Raw genomic sequence first — 24,000 nt, forward strand, 5'->3', positions numbered from 1 at the left:
TTCCTTTAAATCTGGAAGGGAATTTTACATATAGATGCAAGGGGGCCGTGGAGGGAAGGACCACCTCTAAGAGGGGGCGTGATAATAAAAAGGTTGAGAACCACTGGTCGAAAAAGTGACTGAACACCTTTTGGTCTTCTATGTGCAAACCATTTCATATTTAGAGAAGACCAACAAACTTGACGAAGATAGATTCATAGCGTGAGTGATGGTCCTACTAGGAAATCAACCATAATGCTGATGTGTATAATTACGTTAGGGAAACCCTCCGGGGAGAAACTCCATACTAAGATTACGTTTAACACCAAGGTTATTTAACGAAAGACATCTTGGTCTACGATGTCAGCTACTGAACAAACAGTGAAGAGGAACGCCGTCTAACCCCACCCTTATATTTCCGATTAAACCAAAGTGTCGTGCACATCCATCACTAATCTCTATTTTGATATGTGACACACGTAACGAAGTTGGACAGTCTGGTGGGAAGAGAGAAAGGGACAGAATAGTAAAATAGTGAAAAGCGTTGGCGAAGAATCTCTAATAAAGGGTGGTTGGGTGGGTGTGGGTGGAGGTGGGGGGGGGGGGGGGGGGGGGGGGGGGGGGAGTGGGGCAATGATGATGATGATGGCATATACATTGCAAGAAAGATTTTGACATACTCGGGAACCCCAGTCTTAACTGCTGCCAGGTTTTCTTGCATGATGAGATAGATTATTACCAATTACTAATTAAGGACGGTGTTGCACATTCTTCTTTTCCTGTTATTTCAAAAGTATTTGCAGTCACGAGGATCTCACTTTTGCAAACATTAATTCTCTTGTAGTAAATGTGTATTCTTCATTTTATTGTATTTCACAGTATCCTGAATTGGCTCTATTAGTCTCATTTTGTTCACTTAATCCAAGAAGTCCGATAACAGCAACGATTTTTTTGCGAGCATCCACCTGGTAATGATATTCGGACGCTCAGTTTAGCTTTATTTTCTAATCCCTCATATTTATTTATTTATTTATCACCTTTTCCTATAACTTACTCTTTCTACAGGCTGATTTCCCTTTAGCCCTCTGGGGTTGATAGTCCGTAACTCTGCCCATAAGGGTTTTAAGTGAAGATTTAAGATAAGAAAATTCTATGAAAAGTTACACAACTTCAGAGAGATTCATTAAAAATGGCTGAGATGTTATTTTATATATATATATTTGTCCTCAATATCCACATGACTTTTTTAGACTCCAGCATAGCAAGCCACAAATCTCTCTTGATATTCAATTAACTTTATGAGGAGACTGAAATGATCATGATATATGCACCCGGCCGGCTGGATTCAGACTTATCTATGCCTTTTGGTTTTGATAGCATAGTGAATAAGGCCCTGCAATAGATTTTCACCTTATTTTCAAATTTCTTTTCACCAGAGGCGAAGTGCTGCCTGCCCTACAGGTTGCGGCGCATGTGTCTTTGGAGACTCTCGTTCAGATATTATCGTAGTTTTCATGTATAAATGAGTAGCAGAGCGATGAAACATTGAATGAGTGAGTGAATATCAGAAACACCGTGACTCAACGTTTATGACTCGGCAATCAACTTCTGAAATGCAATAGCATTTTTATGTTGAATTCCTGGAAATTGTAAGAAAACAGCAATCGCTGACATGAAACTAACAATGCGCATTTCTCAGTGGATTATCGAACGTTAAAGACTTCGCTGTTAATCTCGATTAAAAAAAAATGCCAATAAAGAACTGAACGCGCAATGTTACACAAAGGAAATTAAAATTTTGGCCTTTGAACGGAATTTCATCGCAACTCTCCCAAGGATTTTCATTTGTCAATAGAAAGGAATAGTTACAGAAGACTTAAATTGATATTCCCTTTGATCTACAGCTACGTCAATCATTCGCACTTTTCAGTGAAACAAATTCTCAGCCAGCACACCATACACCTTCAGATCAGCCAACAACAAATCGTTTTCATGCAAGTTGTAATATTCCTTCCAAACAGAGTAAGAGATCAAAATATAAAGATGGCCGTGAAAAAGAATGAACATTAGAGAACACAAAACGCCAAACTTCGCGATACGGTAAACCGAAGCTCAACGTTAAGTTCCGTGATCGCACCAGAAACATTCTTCTTACTTACGTCATGACGTCATGATTTAATGTTGATCGTTTGTTTGATCATCAGAAACATAAATTCTTGCTCGATTACGTCCTAAGTTACGGACAGGTTTCCACAGCAAGGTTTTCGGGAATATCGACGTGGGCCAGTAAAAAAAGGCATTTCTTTAAAATTATACCATACTTAATCAAAGTAGTAACACAAAAATACCTATTCGCTCCTCTGATTACAGCATTTGAGACAGTTGAAACTGAAGCACAAAAGTTAAAAATAAATAACTCAGCTTTGAATTCCTTATGATGTTAACTCAATGCTGTAAGTACAATCAAAATGTAGCCGTCGAATCTAAGAATCTCGACAAATTCTTTTGATGAGCACTCTGTTCAGGGTCAAAATATTAATTTTATACAGAACTACAACTTTTACAACATTTATAAAAAAACTTAGAATGTGGCTAAAGAAACTTCACACGAAATTTAAAAGTTTGGGCGAGTGGCTTTTATGCTGAATATTTTGGTAAGGCGCAAGTAAAATTTCCAGAGTAAAATATAAGGACCTGAGAATAATGCAGATGGCAAAAGTAAAGGCTCCAAAAGTCCTTAACATAACCTGTATTTTTACGAGGCAAGTTTCTTGCAACAAGAAAACTAATTAGCCATTTTTTACGCATACAAAAGTCTAGTTACTTGAATCTCAACCACCTCCCCCACTCTCTCTCTCTCTCTCTCTCTCTCTCTCTCTCTCTCTCTCTCTCTCTCTCTGTGTGTAATGTTCCTGAAAACAAACCGACAAGATTGACCGATTGACTATGGTTACTAAACTGGCGTCACAACGTCTAGTTTGATGACGCCGTAATAAATTAAAATGGGAAACTAAAAAGCAAATAAATATATAAATTTAAAAGGAGTTTCAGAAGACAAAGATCTAAACACAAACACATATATATATATATATATATATATATATATATATATATATATATTATATATATAAAATATATCACATATACTAATTTTAAATGCACACATACTACATATGTATGAGATTTAAAAATTGTTGAAGAGGCCCGCCTCCCTAACAACGATACATAACTGATCTACATTACAAGACTCGCCGAGAATTGTAGCGAGGATAAAATGTCTTTCCCTGTCAGTCACTAAGAGAGGAGCCGATGTCTTAGATTTCCAAGACTGGGGCATCAACCGGCAAAAGTCTCACATTCAAGGAAGCAATTCAGTCATCGCAGAATGGAGGATTCTCACCTGCCTCATTGACATAAAGGATATGACGAAGGAGACACTGATGACATAATACTATGTGATTTTGGATTCATTTCAATACTTTTCCAAAGGGCCTGTCAAAGCTTTTTCATTTTCTGATCTACTAGAGGATGTACATCCCAATATGATGATAGGCATATTCTGAGTTCTGGGGAGGTTTGTTTGTTTGTTTGTATGGTGGTTTTACGTTATATGGAACCAGTGGTTATTCGGCAGCAGGACCAACGGTTTTAAATGACTTCCGAACCACGTCGAGAGTGAATTTCTGTTACCAGAGATACAGATCTCTAACCCCTCAATGGAATTCCCGAGAATCGAACTCGTGGCCACTGAGGTGGCAGGCCAAGACCGTACCGACCACGCCACTGAGGCGGTTTCTCGGGAGGTGACAGCTGACTTAACAAGTTAATCAGCAGGGTTAAAAGGTTCTAAAGACTTAAGAACACTTCTTGCCTAACTATTTCTATTCCGAGTTAAGATTTCTTTTAAATTTAAAATTGCATGCAGTTCTGTTGTAAAAACAGATGCAATAGATGTAATCTCCAACTTGTTTCTATATCAGGGAAGGCCACTCCAAAGTCAACGCCTGCATCTGACTTTGAGCTATCATGCATCAGTGAAAACTGCAATAGAGTTACCACGCTGAGAGGAACGATCTAAAAATACCGAATTCATTGCCTCATTAGACATTTTGGCCTTTGATGAATGAAAATATCAACAAAATTTTACCCACTGAAGGTTCCGGGGGTGGGGATGGGGGCAGGGGCGGGGAGGGGGGAGGGGGTTGAGGTAGACGACGGCTAACTATACCTAGCTGGTGAAATCTTCATCCTTGGCATGCTTAATTGCTCGGTTTTCCATTTTACTCTAAAAGCAAAGGGTTGAGGTTGCTTGCGGGCGATTTTCATAAAATTGCCAATACCTTTCATAACTAACACAAAAGTGTACCAGCTCCGAATCAGCAGACCTTGGTTTATGAAGATCCAGAGGCATCTCACCAGCATCTACATACACGCTCTCAGTGGGAGGTGATTTAAATGCTCCTGTAGACAATCTTACTCCTCCACAATGAATTGAATTGAGCATTTGGAAACTATTAGGCTTTGCTTGGGTATACGCTTCACACCCATAACTTAATTTTGAAGACCTAGGCTTTGCATAGTTTTAATATCTGAGTATGGTCAGCACCCCAAGGAAGTGTGAGACAGAGCTTTCAGCATATTCATTGCATTCAAGCATTTTGTTTTAATATATTGCAGATGTGGAATCCATGTCAGCTTGCCATAAAAATCAACCAAGAAAACCAATATATGGAATTCTCTGCCCATGTATGAAACGATCTGGGCCAGGATGGAATCTTCTTATACAGCAAAAGTGTATGGTTGATGTTGCTGAAAACCTCAAACCCAATTTACCATATTATAATTACACAGCTGAAGGCGTAGTTCAGCCACTGCCATCCGTGTTTTTTTCAAAAGATACTGAGAGGTCATCAACAAAGGGCATATAAATTATATCTGGGGGAATTATTTTGGATACACCACTGATTGCTAAGACAAACAAGGTTACACTTAGAACATTTCTTTGTTGCATTCCTTCTTGGGTGAATAACTTTGACATTGTTGCTCATGCCTGAACCTGAAATAACTTATTCTTTAAAAAAAGCCTTGATAAAAAGACGCAAATTGCCTCTCAGGTTACATTAATAAGAACCCTCAGAATGTCATATTTCCACATTGCATGGGCTTCTCAATATCAAAGAAAACAGTGACGTGATGCTGTTTTCTAGGAAAAACTTCACATATTGATGATTAAATTTGAATCAACACACCAGTTGTGGAGTACATACTTCGAAAACCACACTGAGCAGGCGACAGATATCTACCATGTTCCAAATACCATATCAAATGAGCATTCATCATTTTTTCCCTGATCTTACACAGACACGATGTCACTGCAATGGGACGATAAAGGGTTTTACCCTTGTTTCATAAATGGGAGTATTTCTAACATCTCCCATAAGTTAGGGAAGATTTTTCTGGGAAAATTATGTTAATAAGGCTTAATATGAAGAATCTAGAATTTTCAAGGGTATGTTTAATCACTGAATATATTATATCATCCAGTCCTGGAGCCGATTCACTACACTTACTTAAGGCTGATTCAAATTCCCTCATAGTAAAAGATACACCGTATTGTTCATTCCTTGATGTATTAAACTCAATTTCCATCTGTTCAATTACATTTCTTTGAGCAGACTAGGGTTTGTCATAATTTTTATTTGCAACATTAGCAAAAAGATTAGCTAACTCATTTGCCCTTAACTCGGGGCCTGCTACTTCACAACCATTGATCTTGATGGAGGAGTAAATTTGCCAGCTATTTTTCTAACTCTCTTCAAAACTAACATCCAAGTTTTTTTTTTATCTTTTAATGATAAGAAAATTGTCCAAGATTCCTTTTGTACCTTTTTAATTTCCATGTAGAAGTGAGTGCTTACTTTTCGAAATTCAACATGGTAATACTCACATTTCAGTGTGCAGTATCTGGTGAAAGCTGACCTCATGGTTCTATCAGTTTCCTGGCATTTATGAGTCCACAAGGGAACTGGTCGGTGGATAAATATGCCTGAAATCCTAGGTATTGATTAAAGATGAGCTGAGAATATATTTGTATGAAAAAAATCAAGGGCATCATCTACAGATGAAAAGTCATAAGCTGAGTTCTTGGAACGTTTCCCAATCAGCTTTACCGATGTACTAATTTGGTAGCCTTGAAGATGGATTTGGTGATACATTCAAGGGAATTTATCACTTCTGATTGAAGTCAGTAAAGCAGTCATCACTGCATCTTGATAAGTTAATTGCTGACAATGTGTCTGTTTGAACATGAAAATGTGTAGACTCCCCCATGTTTAAGAATCCCACATTTTCACTTTCTATGGTGGAAGACTTCACTTGGGTGGCAGGTAGAGAGAGCACACTTGTCTTAATGTTATAAGGCTCGTGGACACAGACGTGTTGTTACCATTCGTAGTCTCCTGCAAAGCTATACATATAGGAGACACTTATGATATGAGCAACCTTAGTTCCTCCCATTTAGCCCTTAATTCATGAGAGTAGCACTGAAGAAAATGAATGAATTTACCTAACTTTTGAGGCTGTTAAACTGGAGCTCCTTTTCAGTGATAGTCCTCTACTGCCTTGCTCCTGCTCCTGCTTATGGCTGCCTTCCATTTCAGAGGATTATCAATCTCAGGAACAGACAAAGCTGGCGCTGCCTGAGGATGGGTTTGAGGGCCAGACAAAATTGGTGCATCCTCCATAGCATTAGGGGGGCACCAATTACAGCTGGTGCCTGCTGCACGGAGACACAATCACCAGATAATGATAATACACCCTCCGGCAAGACAGCAGTGCCATTGTACAAAATATTTCATATTTTCACATGGTGACAGGAAAGACTGGTAATTATTGAGACTTTGGCATTTTAATTGCCATACTCTTGGTACCATCAAACTGTCTTTCCTGCCATTCAGTCTTTCAAGATGGATAGTTTGTTAACTCCTCCTTCCATATGCTTTTACTTGAGCGAAACTGGCGACAAGGAGCGAAGCAGCCAGGCAGTCAGGGCAGAGCAGAGACCTCACTCACATGGGAAGGTCCAACCATTTATATTCATCCGACATGACTACATTGGGATCCCTGGTCTCCGTCACCCTCTTCTGAAAATTTGCCAAAATCCATCTGCAACGCCTTTGAGCATGGTTCGACAATGGTGAGTACCAAGGTTCGACAATAGTGAGTGCCAAGAATATATAGGGCTTATTCTTAAGGTTATCATTGTGAACTCTCAGCGCCTTGTGTTACCTATTCAAGTTTTCCTGTCTGTCATTTGCAAGCTTAATTAAGAAGATTTGTAATAGTTTTTGTGGTCAATTATGTTTATATATTTCTATTCTCTTGTCCTTTCAGGTGGCATAGCTCTTGGACTAGTAGCTCCAGCATAATCATAAATTCACGTTGTAAATACTTGTGTAAGAAAATCGTCTACATTAATGTTTCGAGTGACTATATTTATGAAGGATAGTTTCCCATATTAAGATCGGGCAAATTTATATTAGGTTTACCATTCATTCAAGGATTTTGTTTGTTTCCCTTTTATTTCCTTCCTGATACTAATGTAAACCTCAGTTGCTCAACTGTAAGGTAATTTTATTTGGGTTATTATTCCTGTGGGTATATTTGTCTACAATACTGTCTACAAGAATGACCATAACTTTTCGATAGCAATCTTCCCATATATTTCTTTACAGAAAGCGAACGAAGCTGAACAAAGGAAATGCTCTATGATCTGCGTGAGTTGCCTTGTTTACTTATAAATTGTTTTTGTAACTACGTTACTGCATTATTCTTAAGGCTTATTTATGTAATAAATATCACATATGTAATCATATTTTCCCTTCCAACCTTGACTAAAATCTCAGACAAAGCAGCCTTCAAAAAGGCCAACACACCAAGTATAGCTAGTGCAGCCTCGAGAGATGCAGAAGTGCTAGGTACACCTGACACTGCATCTAAAGCGGCAGGATTGCCAGAAGTTATTGGCACAGGCCCCAAAGAGGCCAGAGTACAGGTCACCAATGATCTTTCCTTCACATTGCCAAGGGGAGCACCTCTGGCAGCATTCATATTGCTTCTGTTGGCAGCAATACTGGTAAAGAATATTCCTGCTCCAACATAATGGTTTACTACTTTCTCTTTTGCATCTCTAAATGTGATACATTTAGTTACTCTTAATACTTTCTGTTTTGCTTCTCTAAATGTGATACATTTAGTTACTCTTAATGTCTGGATTTCTTTTTCCCTGATGTGTATCACAATTCTATGAAGATGGAGGATTATCTCCGCAATGTATAAATCTTGCTTCTTTATAACATGCACCATCCTCTGGTTCACTACATTTAAACTTGTGGCAGACTTGCTTGGTAGCTTCTGCCTACACGACCCTAACATTATGTCCATATTCTTGATAACATAAACATCTGACTCGGGATATATTGATTGAACCTTAAAACATAACCATGGTGCTTTTTTACATTAGGTAGGTGGGTCGAAATAAATGTAATACAGTGGTACCTCGACATACGAAAGGCTCAACTTATGAAAAACTCGAGATACGAAAGCAAATATGAAGTTTTTTGGCTCTACATACAAAAGTTGTTCAAGATACGAAAGGTTGTTGCTGTAAAGTCCCGAGATTCGCCCGGACCACCAATAACAATTTTAAAACTCGTGCGCCGCCAACTTAGTAGACTCACCACCACCCTCTCACTCTCCCGTTGGTTCCTGATGCTAGTCACCGCCATAAGATCCTGCTCTCCTATTGGTCAGCATCTCTCCCATGATCCCATATTGCATCTACATAGCGGCGTGGTTTTTCAGCCACTTGGCGGCATCATCGGTATCGTCAGCACGCAGAATTCGTTTGATCTATATGATTTTGTTTTGTAACATAAATTCGTTACTGATTGCATTGTAGTACTACTTTATTGTGTTGTGTGAGAACTTTACTTCATACATATACGTACTACATAACTTAATTACGTACAGTATAAACGTAGTCATGGGTCCCAAGAAGGTTGAAGTAGGAAAGAAGAGGATGCTTTCTTTGGAGACAAAAATGGAGATAATAAAAAAGTATGAAGCTGGTATGCGATTGAGTGTGATCGCCAAGGAATACGGCTGAAATCCGTCGACAATAGGCACCATCCTTAAGCAGAAGGATGCCATCAAAGCAGCTACACCTTCCAAGGGCATCACTATTTTGTCTAGCAAGAGGAGCCACGTGCATGACGAGATGGAACGGCTGCTTCTTGTCTGGATAAAAGACAAAGAAATCGCTGGCGATACGATAATGGAGACGGCAATCTGCCACAAGGCCAGCACTATTTTCGGTGATTTGATTGCCCAGGCCGAAGACGACAGAGGAGAAGGGACATCGACACCAACCCCAGAGTTCAAGGCTTCTCATGGGTGGTTCGAAAAATTCTGTAAATGGACTGGCATCCATTCGGTGGTGCGGCATGGGGAGGCGGCTAGCTCTGACACGAAAGTGGCCGAACCCTTTATTAAGACGTTCGACAAGATGATGATCAAGGAAGGCTACAGTTCTCAGCAAGTCTTCAACTGTGATGAGACTGGCTTTTTTTGGAAAAAAATTCCTCATTGTACTTACATCACGGAGGAAGAGAAGAAGGTACCCAGGCATAAGCCTATGAAAACAGGCTTACGCTCGCACTTTGTTCGAGCACAAGTGGGGATTACAAGGTGAAGCCCCTACATGTCTATCATTCAGAGACTCCTCGAGCCTTCAAGAAGCACAAAGTGCTAAAGGAGAAGCTTCCGGTGATGTGGAGGGCTAATGCGAAACCCTGGGTATTGAGACTTTTGTTCACGGAGTGGGTAAATCTGTGTTTTGGCCCAACAGTGAAGAAATTCTTGGAAGAGAAGCGTCTCCCTCTGAAATGTCTGCTGTTGTTGGACAATGCCCCTGCTCACCCTCCTGGCCTAACACCACCCCTCTCCTCCAGCCCATGGACCAGCAAGAGATATCAAACTTCAAGAAGCTGTATAAGAAACATCTTTTCAAGAGATGTTTCGACATCACCGATACCACAAACCTCACCTTGCATGAATTTTGAAAGGAGCATTTCGATGTTGTCATATGCATCTGACTCATCGATCAAGCTTGGCAGGAGGTTTCGAGGCGAACCTTGAATTCTTTGTGGAGGAAACTCTGGCCTGATGCCGTATCCGCCCGAGACTTCAAGGGACTCGACGTGGCCGAAGCTGGTGCTGCAGATTCAGGAACAGTTGACGATTCTGAAACTGTTTCACAACCAGATCTTGACGAGATCGTTGCACTCGGCAAGTTCATGGGGCTGGTCGTCGACGAGGACGACATCAATGACCTTCTCGAGGAGCACCAAGAGGAGCTTACGACGGATGACCTGAAGGCGTTGGAGGCCATGCAACATAACATCGTTCAAGAAGAGTTCTCTAGCAGCGGCGAGGAGGAGGACGGCCCTATGACAATGGCAGAAATTAAGGATGCTCTAGCTGCTTTTCATAAGGTGCAATCATTTGTAGAAAAGAGACACCCTGAAAAGGCTTACACAGGTCGTATGCTTGTGCAGTTCAATGACGTTTGCCTGAGTCGTTTCAGGAGCATTTTGAAAAGCAGGCAGAAGCAATCTTCCTTGGATAGTTATTTTTTAAAGAGGCCTTAAGTAGGAGTAAGCAAAATGGAAGATCCAATTGATACTACAAAAAACTGAAAGTTGAAAGTGGTGAAGACATTGAAGTTTTGTAAAAAAAAAAAAAAAGTAAAGTATAAAAAAGTAAAAAAAAAAATGTAAAAAATAAAAAAAAGACAAAAACAAAATTTGATTTTAAGTTTTTTGTAAAGTTAAGTGCTACAGTTTTGTTAATATGTTTTGTAAAGTTTAGTTTACGTTTCCTGACATTTTTTAATGTGTTTCGTAAAGTTAAGTGTACGTACTATAAGAAGTTTTCTGCCATTTGTCCTCCTCCTCTGTTGACACTTTCGGAGATACCCTCACTCGAAAGATAAGGTTCCACATTTTACTACATATATATGTATGTACGTACAGTATTTCTTGTATACCATGTACACTAATACACTTTATTTACAGGTATGTACATATTAGTACTAGTACGTATTAAGTTAGGTATTGTTGTAGTATTTCATGGTTTATTGGTCAATTTAGCTTTATTATAAAATTTACTGGGGTGATTTTGTAGGGCTTGGAACGAATTAGCCATTTTACATGTAAAATGCGGTTCAAGATACGAAAAGCTCATGATACGAAAGCCACCTCGGAACGGATTAATTTCGTAATTCGAGGTACCACTGTAATTAAATTGGGAAGCAGAACTAAAACTCCACTGATCTTCATTCTTTCAACTCTGATCACACCTTGATGTTTTAATTTTACTACAATTTTGTTCTCTGAATACATCATCAGTTGGGATGCAGATAACTTTCCCTTGGTGTGATGCCATAAAGAATGTAAAGAACAGTCCATTTTAACTCTGAGATGCGATTATGCTTTTAATTTTTCACTTTCTTTTGTTGAGTCTGAATCTGTTGTCAGTTTTCCTCGACCTTCAGATGATATCTTATGTTCTCAGGCATACTACTTAACAATGTGCGTATACACATTAAAAATGTCACGGTTAGAATCTTCCAGATTAAAGTCCAAATACCTATCATAAGAGGTTTCAAATACACCTGGTCCTATTTCACATACATTTCTGATCAATTTCCCTTTGCTCCATGCATAGTTCTCCAGTGTAATTACACTAGGAGGTTTCCTAGCCTTTTCTAAACTCAGGTTGTCTCAGGAGGGTGCCCCAGGGCTACTAGATTCTTTATTGTTACTATACATGAAGATCAGATTATTATAAAAATAATTAAGTGAATCTGTAAATCTTAAAAAGATATCATCAGCCTTTCATGGAGTTTATTCTTCTGCCGATGGCACCAGTAGGAGCAAACTTCCAAATGTCCGCCCCCTACGCTACCCGACTCCACAGGGGATGGCGCAATAAAATTAGGGTGGCCCAAACGTAAGCCAAGCCTGCTTCTTGGGATTGAGGGTATTACAAGAATACAATCAAGCTCATGCTAATCATTTAGTGTGATATCTCTAAGGTCCAAATATTATCGGGTAGTTGACGATCCTACCACTGTTACCACTCTAAGCTTAAGATACCTTTTCCTATTTATCAGGTCCAATGAATTTTACCAAAAGTGAGAAATTCCACCAAAATTAACCGAAACTAACAAATAATGATATTTAGGGCATCTTGGACTCGAACCCGGGAACAAATTCCAGGGGTTCAAGAGTCCCCTCACCATGTCAAGGTGGTCCTAAATCGAGGGAGAAATATACAAGAACAAATTATGAATTAGATGCAATGATTTTTTTAATGAAATATGTATGGAACGGACGTGAGATAATGGACTTAATTTCGTTCAATTACAATCACCTTATAACAGTAATGTATCATTTTTGCCTACAAGAATTCAAGATATTCCTGTACAGATACATCAAAATGAGGTAACACCTCTTTTATTTTTCTTCTTCAAATGTTTGTTGCCAGAGGGGAAGCGAAAATAAAAGATCATCCTATAATTATAAAAAAAAAGCTAGATGGAAACTCAACTACTCAAAGCAGTATAAATATAAAGATTTATAAAATGGCAGGCTTGACAATTTGAAAAAGAGAGAGAGAGAGAGAGAGAGAGAGAGAGAGAGAGAGAGAGAGAGAGAGAGAGAGAGAGTTAGTTCATGAACGTTTTATATACAAAAATCCAAGTTTGCAACTACAATTGAGACGATAATACTACGGCGATCTATTGGAAGCCTAGTTTATGACAAGTACAGTGGAATAACGATACGTATCGAGACATTCGTATCAGCCAAATCAACGGAGGGAAAACTTACAATTAAGGATCCCTAAAGTTTCTTTCATCTTCATTATAAGTTTCCAAATAACAATCTTCTTCTTGAATAGCTATATAAGCAATCTAAAGTAAACGGAATCAAATACAGTGCCCGTTTTATAAGTTCAAGGATTAGCGGAAAGTTTGTATTTTTCCCTGAGTGCTTCTGTAGCCAATCATTTTCATGCGTATTTGGCCATGAAATGAATATAAAATTCAGTCCAAAGACCAAGCCCTGGGAACTATGAAGCCATTCAGGGGGGAAATGGGAAATTAGAGTAGAAAGGTTTTAAAAGGTGTAATACGAGGAAAATCTCGCACCTCTGTTATGAAACAATTGTTAGGAGAGGCAGGAAAGTAAGCTGGAAGAAAGGGGACTATGAGCGGAGGTACAGTAAAATGAGTGTTCATGTCCGTGCATTATTTTCAGTGCAAATACAAAAATGGCTTTGTATCTGATTCTAACATTAATTATGCCTCGCAACTACGCTTTCATATGGCAGACTTAGACTTTCCACATGCGGCTTACATTTCTGTTGCAGAGTGGATTTTGATCACTCTTCGTTTAATGACGTACACAGTGTATGAGATTGCGAAGGAGACGTGCTTAAAAAGTGATGGCCATCAAGATGATTAGCTATAAAGATTGGACCAGTATGGAACGACAAAGAAAGGACTATTACTTTTTTAGACCTCTACCGCTGTTGTCATCTAGGCTTGCCAACCCTCCCGTATTTCTGTATCTTTTCCCGTCTCCCGAAATGTCTTCAAAACCTCCTGGAAATTTAGAAAAATATGTTTTAAGTAAAATGGAATTTCGATTTCTTAAGAAATTGTTAGCAGTGCGCCAAATATATATTATAATATATATATATAATATAATATAATATATATTAAATATATATATTATACTATAATATATAAACTGCTTCTACTTGGCTTTTAATTTCACTCAGCAAAGATTCGGTTTCTCTTTCAATGTTCGCTAGTATAGTGCGTATAGTGAAAAACATAATGTTGATTTCCCGGTCTTCATTGATACCGGTGCTAGTATCAACCTAATGGATCATAATTTGTATCAATCCATGTTCTCCCATTACCCTTTGAAACACTCAACGGAGACGGTGTGTGATGTGCGAGCCCATAGATTAAACACCCTGGGTTGTGTTAGAATAGGGTTTACTCCCGGTGATAATGTTTTAATAGAACCATTTTTGGTTATAAAAGGGGTTGCGTTGGGCAACAGACTTTTTGCTGGGCCATCCTGGATGTAGGAGACACAAGATTTCGGTCCATGCGGGTGTTAGTAGCATAACGGTTGGAATATCTGGTGTTTTTCCCATTTATGAGGACGTAATTGAAACTGAGGATATGGAGATTATTGGCGGTGATAATGGTGATGATACTGGGGATATGTGAAGTGGTGATACCAAAACCCACACTGATGATATGGGGAATAACTGTGGTGATGTTAATCAGGGTATTGGGGGCCACGGTGGTAACAGTTTTGGTGGATGTGACAATGGTATTATGGGCGGTGATACTGATATTAATTTTGATATTATTATTGATACTAACAATGGGGTGGATGCAATGAGAACCACGGGTGGTGATATTTATGGGATCGTGGAACGGGGAGGTACTAACCACAAATATAAATGTGTTTTATCAGAGGATGTTGTTTTAATGCCAGGTTCAAAGACTACGGTAAAAGTCAAGTTGAGGGAAGTGAGAAAACCCGCGGATTTGTGCGTAATTGAGGGCAGTGAGAAACTAAGAAGGATTATTAGCACGGCATCAGTGTTACATGGATTGAATTACTGAACTGTAATGATACAGTTAGGAAATACCAAAGGAATACACATGTGGTAGATCTCCAAGATTGGAGTAATGACAGTGGTTCAGTGGCTATTGTAGAGGGGAAATCTGAGTTTTCAGAGGCAGAAATGCAATCAAGGGAGCGAATATTTAGAGAACATTTAGTTAATGCGGATTATAGTGAGCATATTGAAGCGGTAAGCGAGCTCTTGGCAGAATTTGGGGATACAGTTGCTTTACAAGGTAATAAACTGGGATTGACTAATGTGTTAGAACATAAGGTAAACTTAGAGAAAGGCACAAAACCTATTTATATTCCTGCATACCGATACCTTTCAAAATCAGAGAACAAGTAGAGAAAGAGATCAATAAATGGGAAGAGGAAGGAATCATTAGGCCTAGTGTGTTTCCATACAACTTCCCTCTGTTAGCAGTGCCTAAGAAGGACAGTTCTGTCCGTGTATGCGTCAATTTTAGACGTTTAAATGAAAAAAACAACCTCTGACCGTTATTCAGTCGCATGCGTACCAGATCTTTTTGTAGAAATCGGGGGACATAATATTTATAGCTCAATTGATTTAGCGCAGGGTTTTCTGCAGGTCACTCTTAGAGAGAGTAGTAAGGAATATACGGCCTTTTCAGTGCCCAAGGGACAATGAATTTACGCGGATGCCGTTTGGTTTATCGGGTAGTCCGATGACTTTTACCAGGTTGGTGAACACAGTTTTGCACGGGTTATTGGATAAAAATGTTTTTGTGTAAATGGATGATATATTGGTTGCAACGGACTCGATCGTGCAACACCTGGAAGTGCTTAAGGAAGTACTTAGGAGGTTTAGATTAGCAGGGTTGAAAATTAAGCTAGCTAAGTGTTCGTTCTTGAAAAAGCAAATCACATATTTAGGCCATGTCATATCCAAGGAAGGGGTTAAAGTAAACGACGATAAAGTCAAAGCCATAGCGGATTTTTGCACACCGAGATCAAAGAAAGAAATTAAGTCATTCCTAGGCATTGCCGGTTTCTTCCGTAGGTTTGCGAAAGGGTTTTCTAACATAACAGCTCCTCTAATAGATATATTGCGGGAAGACATTCAATTTCAATGGGGGAAACCCAAGAATGATAGTTTCCAGAAACTTAAGGACGTGTTAATGAATTCCCCAGTTCTGAAATTTCCAGATTTCAGCAAACCATTCACATTAGTAACTGATGCCAGTCAGGAGGGTATAGGTGCTTGCCTTATGCAAAGGTTTGATGGGAAATTCAATCCCATAGCCTTTTATAGCAGGAAGTTTAGGACACCAATGAAAGATTAATGGCTACCATAGATAAAGAAGGCTTTGCAATAGTATCAAGTTTGGTTCATTTTAAAATGGTACTGATGGGGAATAAAGTAGAAGTCCTTACAGACCATAAGCCATTATTGGATCTTTTTAATAAGCCCGATTTTTTGCCTAAAAGAGCTCGATGGTATCTTACTATCAGGGACTTCGATGTAAAGCTCAAATATATAGAAGGTAAATTAAATGTAGTAGTGAACGCCCTAAATAGAAGTTTTTGTGACACGTAAGGATCTCAAGTTGCACTAGTCACTAGCGATTCTATACAATGGGATATGAGTCTCATAGAACAAAGGTAAGATGAAGATGAAATTTTGGCGGACGCAAAAGTGTTTCTTAGAAGGGAATTAGTCAGGAAACGTTATAAGTTACCTTTTTCGGGTTTAGAGTTAGAAGGTAATCTGTTGGTCAGGAAAATTAAATATAAATTGAGGACTAGTGAAAGTAAAGGAGACACGATACAGATCGTAATTCCGAAAGTCCTAATTCCAGTGGTTTTGGATATAGTACATTATAGTTTCGGTATTCCACACTTGGGGATAGAAAAAACGTATAATGAGGTGTGTGCTAAATATATTTGAAAAACTATGGACAAAAATGTGTAAAATTTTGTGAAGAACTGTACAGTATGTAATACATGCAAACCTACAAGGATAACTTCCCGCAAATTAGGGTCATATCTGATACCAAGCAGACCTTTTTAGAGAATGCATACGGATACCCTAGGAAATTTTTTTGAATCTAGATATGCGAATAAGTACTCGTTAGTAATAATAGATGAATTTACGAGGATAGTAAAAATTTTTCCACTTAAGCATAAAACAGCGGAAGAAGTAGCTATAGCGTTTTTCAAAGGTATCATTTGCAGATATGGCTCACCTGAGGTTTTATTGACCGACAATGTCAGAGAATTTGTAAACAAAACTTTAGAATGTTTGGCAGAAGTCATGGGGATACAGAAAGTAACAATTATTCCATACAGACCAGAAGCTAATGGGTTGTGTGAACGAGCAAACGGGAAAGTGCTGTAGGTGGTAATGATAAAAACTGGGATAGATATATTGATGTTGTTAGACATAATATTAACACTATGGTTAGTGATTCCATTAAAATGTATCCATTTGAACCTTTTTTTGGTTGCCAAGCACGAGGCACATTTGATCATGGGGAAGATACAATCGAAGCATTAATCTCCACAGCGAAGGAGAAACATGCTTGTCTCAGCCGTAATCTTGAGGCCACGACCCGAGAAATGGTAGAAAGAATTAATAGCAGAACATCTGATCCTAAAATCAATGTTGGAGACAAGGTATTTCTGAAAATCAATGTGAGAAATGAACTAAATTACAAATTGGGTCAGAAATTTGAGGGTCCTTTTAGAGTCGATGAGGAAAAGACTGGAAACAGATTTATAGTCTTAAGAGGAAAAAACAGGTCGGTCGAAATTAACCCATATATCAAAACTGAAAAGAGTTGGTTGTGGTAACTAATATGATGTCGCGCAGTTGCATTTTTTCTGGTTTTGCAAATTGATGGTGAAATGTGTTTAGTCAGTTTAATTTAATGTTTTTTTTTCTCTTTCATTTCTTCTACTATTTTTCTTAGTAAGCGCAAACTGCGGCGATTTGGCGTAAAAACCAGAGGTAATTATTTCATGTGAAAAATCGGGTTGGAAAGTATGGCAAATTTCTGTTAAGCTGAAAAATATTATAACAGGCCCGTGTGGTGGTCTCTGGCGGTATGGATTTATTGGGGCTGAATTTTTGTGGCTTTTTTTTGGTGGTAAATTTTTGGGGCTGAATGTTTTGAGTCTATAATCTTTGGTGGTGGATTTTTTGTAGTTATAATTTTTGGCAGTGATCTATGGTTTTGAGAGCCAAAGAGTGGGGTATCGTAGTTCTTTTGGTGTTATGGTTCTTGGGGAGTGGCACTACTGCATTGTGGTTTTATGGGTCCATATGAAGGGGTTGCATTTTTATATTCACCAGTGGTTGTATTTGGCGGCATAGAATTGTTTAGTTGTGGTTTTCTGGGGTTTATATCCACACTATACTCTGTTTTTTTCCATCTGTCCATCTGCCTGTGGTGTTTGCGCATGGTAACACTGTGTCCTGGGCTTTAAATAATATCCTATTTCGAATATTAACGGTGTAATTCACATACAATAAATTATTAAAACACTTTTCAGTTGCAAATGTACACCAAGGTATCCTTTTATTTACTTAAAACTTACACATAGCGTATCTATTCAAAGCCCGGGACGCAGTGTTACCATGCGCGACCACCACAGGCAGATGGACAGATGGAAAAAAACAGTGTATAGGTAGTTATGCGGTTTTACATGCATGTGGCGGTTTTACATGCATTGGGTTCAGCCAGACTGGAACTCCAAGAATTGCATAGCAAAGTCGAAGGACTGATGAACACGTTGAATGAGGTCGAGACTACAAGAAATCTATCCGGATCATTGGGTTGACTTTTAGCAGAAATAAAAATCACTCCAAACAGGGTACAAGGCAAGATTGCAGAAACACTCACTTGGGTCCCAGAAATAAAGCCAGCTGGGGGGATGAACCCATCCAAGAGACAGAAAAGGGCAGTGCAGCTGTTGGCGGCCGGGGGCATAGCTATAGCGGCCATAGCCGGAATAGCAATAATGAGTTTAGTGAAGGTTGTAAAGTTGGAGGCGGAACTAGCTGAACATGGGAGAGCTCTGATTTCTCTTAGAGGGAGGAATGAGAAATTAGAAAACAGTTTTAATGAATTAAGAAAATTGTGTAATATATTACATGCAACAATGAAAGGGATTCAGGAAGACCTAGATATCACCATTTTGTTTTTCACAATACGCACTACACTAGTGAACACTGAAAGAGAAACCGAATCTGTGCTGAGTGAAATTAAAAGCCAAATAGAAGCAGTTATAGCAGCTTCACAGGAGAATATTTCAAGGGAAATGTTGCCGTTAGGAATTTTGGAGTTAACCTTAAAAGACGCGGCATATGAATGGGGATCAAATGTTATTTTTATGGGAGATCTGCTTTATAGATACTATGGGATTTTATGAGTACAATTATCGGATAAGGGGCTACTTGTTGATATACCAGTTAGTGATAAAAAACCATTTCATAGCTATATATTTAGACCGTTTCCTAGTACTTTCAAAGGATCAGTAGTTGTATGGACAGGGGTAGAAATCATGTATATATTAGGAGAGGAATTCCAGTCATCAGCAATTGACTATAAAGCAGGGTGTGTGTTAGTTTATGATAGATATGTGTGTGAAAGTAGGATATTTACTCTATGATGCATTGATCTGTCAGGTTGTGAACTAGAGTTTGCTCACGAGGGTATACTGACTCACTGTGACTTTAGAGAATTCTCTGACCCATATCAAGTGGTGGCAACGGAGACAACGACAGCGGTCTTCTGCGCCTGATGCAGGATTTCTACTACTGTGGTCACAGATGTTCGATGGTTCCTGCTGCATTATCTTGGAGTGGTTTATGGTGCTCAGCTGTTCGTGTACGAGGAGTTGTACACGGTTCAAGTTCCGCTTACATTAGAGACGGTTACGGTCACACCGTTGGAGGATAATGACAAGGATAAAGTTTTCTTCGACAACCGCTACACAGTTCCAGTGATTGCGGTTATGGTAGCGGTAATGTTGATCACAATATGTGTCTTAGGAGTTATTAAACTCCTGTGCAACCGATGAAGCACGAGGGTTCCAGCAATGGAAGTAGCTCTAAATCATGTGGCAAATTAAAACATTATGAACCAGTATATACCAGTTGCTGATGTGGTGTGCAATGGGAGTGCACAAAAGACATAGGTGGCCGAGCTATCTTAAAAGGGTGTGGTAATGAATTGTTAATGTTAGGTTTTTCCGGTTAGAGACAGGGCGCTTAGTGACAAGCGCTAGGCTCCTTGAAGAATGCTGAAATGAAAAACAGCCAGGAATGATGACCAATGCAATCTGAGGTTGGCGTCACCTCAGAAATCACATGCTTGGGATATGCGGCACCCATCGTTGCTAGGTTCTCCTCATGGAGTGTCTGCATGTGTGTTCATAGCGTATAATATATGGGCTTGATGATAGGTAATGAGAAGAAGAGAGGACACTCTTTGATTACTTGTGACAGTGTGCAGAACACACCTGGAAGAGGTTTGAGAGGGCCCATCGAATAATGTAACGTAAGATAAGACTTTAAAAAAGTTAACCTTTGAAGTGAAAAGAGAAAGAGAAGTGTGGTGTGCACACATTTATTTTAAATAACTTTCACTTGTAAAGTGGTGTAATAGGTATGGTCTCTTTATTTCAGATGGGTTCAATGTTGCCATATAAGAGAATGGGTTCTCCTGAGACTTATTTGACTATTAAAAATGGTGTGATTAATCAGACACAATGAGATTTAAGGGGGTACTTACTTAAACCTGGTTCAGAAGAGGAAAATGACAGTGTTTACGGTTTTTTGGGGGGTCAGACTTTATTCATTCAATTCCACTTAAATATATTCATTCTGTTCCATTGTAATGTTAGCTAATTTGGGAAATAAAAAGTATATTTTCTACCTATGGGAATTCATTAGCCCAGTTTACCTTTTTAGCTAACGCCCAGAATGATATGCAACGAACAAGGTAGGTGCAATATATATATAATATATATATATATATATATATAATATATATATATATATATATATATATACTATATATATATATATATATATATATATATATATATATATATATATAATATATATATATATATATATATATATATATATATATATATATATATATATATATATATATTATATATATATATATATAATATATATATATATATATATATATATATATATATATATATATATATATATATATATATATATATATATATATATATATATATATATATATATATATATATCATATATATATATGTGTGTGTGTGTGTGTGTGTGCGAAGGTGGAGCACAGGAACATTCTAAATTCATTATAATTCTATATTTCCTACATTTTGTAATAACTTCATTACATCATCAGGGAATCTGTTAAATAAATAAAATTACTTTAAAAATTACTCTAAAAATCAATAAAATTCAGAAATTACAACACAGAATAAAGAGAGAGAGAGAGAGAGAGAGAGAGAGAGAGAGAGAGAAACAAATGCAATACAAAAAACCGCTAACCAACCTCATGCAATGAATGCAGAAAACAGAATGAGAATGCATAAATAAAAGTTAACTCAGGTACAGTTGTGTGGAGGAGGTCTGGGTACTTAACTGGAGAACCAGTTGTTTAATAAATAATGATTTCAGGATAAGCAGTTCATATGCATTACTTGTTTGGCCTATGAAACAGAAATAACTACTTTTGATATATGTTTTACAATTTTCAGAGTGGTTTCTTATGTTAGAATGTTCGGGATTGGATAGCCTACAGCCAGTAATTCCGTATATTTAATGTAGTCAGGGAATCGTTTTGCGTCTTGTCTGTATTTCATTTTCATTCTTCCTAGGCGACTTAATCCCCTTCTTTGTTCAGCTTCTCATACCCCCAATTTTGGCTCAATGCTGTGATTAATTCCCTTGTGATTATAGTAAACATCCCCTAGTAATTCAATCAACGTAATAGTCCTTTCTGAGTAAACTCCCAGTCATTTCATGTCCTTTGAGTGGGTTGTAATATTTCATGCTAAGAGCAAGTAGTGTGTAACATTTCCCACGTGTTCCTTGCCTTAGTACAGATGCTATAACACAATCTCTTTGCAGACAAACACTGTGCCTGATTGTAGGAGCAATTGAGAATCCCTTTATAAAGCTTGCATTGAAATAACCGTTTTGCGTAAATTCTGATCTCCGTGTCTGGTTCATTCCCCAGCCACGTGCTTCCGGTGGACTGATAATCAACAACCTCATTAGTTCCTGGACCTACCCGTAACTTGATGTAAATATAGTTAACTTAAAACTAAAGTCCAGAGTTCATGTAAATTCCTCCTTTTTCAGTAATATCGTCCTTTTGCCATGGATTATTTGTATGTTATAATTCTTGTCCCTCCAGTCAAGGCCATTTTTAATTGTTAGACTACATTTTCAAGGAAGGAACAAGCAGGTCATGACAAAATGGTGACCTTGCCAGGATCGTGTGAAAAATAATTTTCATTTCCAGTCTTAGCGATCGTTAAACTGGTATCATGAAAGAAACATATCTGGATTCCTTTTAATGTATTTTGAGCAAGCAAAAAAACAAGATTTTCCAGTTCCCCACAGCAGGTAAAGAAGGTAAATTTTATGTTCTAGATATTTGTGGAGAACTAGGTATTCCAGTTAGGGGTGTATAAAATCTGACTGCCATTAAGAATAGCGATAGGTGGATATTAGAACCGACTCTTTTTGACTAAAGAGAGAGAAATTTAACCTTAGCTTCTTTTTTTGTGCTATTGCATAAAGCATATAGATATTTATGGAGCAAATTCAAAATGAAAATAAGTGCCATATTTAGTGAACTCCAAGTGCAAATCATCGAATCTCGTGTTGTAAAGAGATTTCATATTTAGGATTTTTAACGTGAATCAGCAGCGGTGAAAGAATTTTTAACCTGGTTCTTCCTCTTCCCTTTAGTGTTTACAACGATAGTGTAAAAATGCGAATTCTGAGCATAGATAGGTTGAAAGGGTTAGATAGACCAAGGATTTGCATTGGTAAAAAAAAAAAAAAAAAAAAAAAAAATTTATCCCCTTTTTATCTTCGTCCTCAAGACGATAAAAAAACCCCATATATACATTTTTATTTTATCAACTGCATGGACCATGTTTTTTCGCATTGAGTTTTCTGTGAATGAGTGGTAACAAATCCTTTATTTGTTGTTATCTACAACCCAGTTGAACTGGCATTTACAGATCCCATTACAAAGTTGAGGTTTCCGCGTTTACAAAATTAATTTGCTATATCCTGACTTTTCAAGTCAAGTTTTCCGTGAATTCGTGGCATGATTCCTTTTTTTTTTTATTTACAAACCAGTACTCACGTTGAGGTTTCCGCGTTTACAAAATTCATTTGCTAAACCACAACTTTTCACATTGAGTTTTCCATGAACTCGTGGCAAGACTCCTTTTATTGTTATTTACAAACCAGTACTCGCATTGAGGTTTCCATGTTTACAAAATTCATTTACTACACCAAAGATTTCCACATTGAGTTTTCCATGAATTCATGGCAAAATTACTTTTTTTTCATTTACAACCCAGTACTCGCGTTGAAGTTTCCGAGTTTACGAAATTTATTGCTACATCCATTATTGGCATTGAGTCTTCCTCTGAACTGTAAATCACAGATATTTTATGGTGCGAGTTTTCCGCCACGCTATGCACCAGTAGTAATTGTATTTACAGGGATTTTACGGCTATCTTGCTAAGTATTGGCGATGATTATTTCCCCCCCGTGCATAGTATTAATCTACACGACCGTTACAGCTTAGTTGTGCTGTTATTTACCGGGATCTGACTTGATTTACAACAGCATTTGCGTGAATTTCAGCACCTGCAATATGCATTTACAATTTGTTTAATGAGCCCTGTTTATTATGAAAATCCAAAGTGCTCTCATTCCTTCTTTCACTAATCTATTGAGATTTATCTCCTTGGTTTCTCACAACAGCAAGGGCTGAGTAATACGATTTGCCGACTCTTTTTGACCTATTGTGACACACAAGCACACCGCAAGTGTTCACCATATTTAAAGGATTAAAAGGTATAATCTCACTGCAAATTTTCGAAAAATCACTCATCACGATTGCTCAAGTCGCTTTTGCTAGACACAGTTGACCTACAACATGGCCGACTTCCATGTTTACATCCGTGCTTCATTCTGGATCGAAAACTATCTATAATGTTTTGCATTCTCTCC

Source organism: Macrobrachium nipponense, chromosome 1, assembly GCF_015104395.2.
Source record: "Macrobrachium nipponense isolate FS-2020 chromosome 1, ASM1510439v2, whole genome shotgun sequence".
NCBI classification, from domain to species: Eukaryota; Metazoa; Arthropoda; class Malacostraca; order Decapoda; family Palaemonidae; genus Macrobrachium; species Macrobrachium nipponense.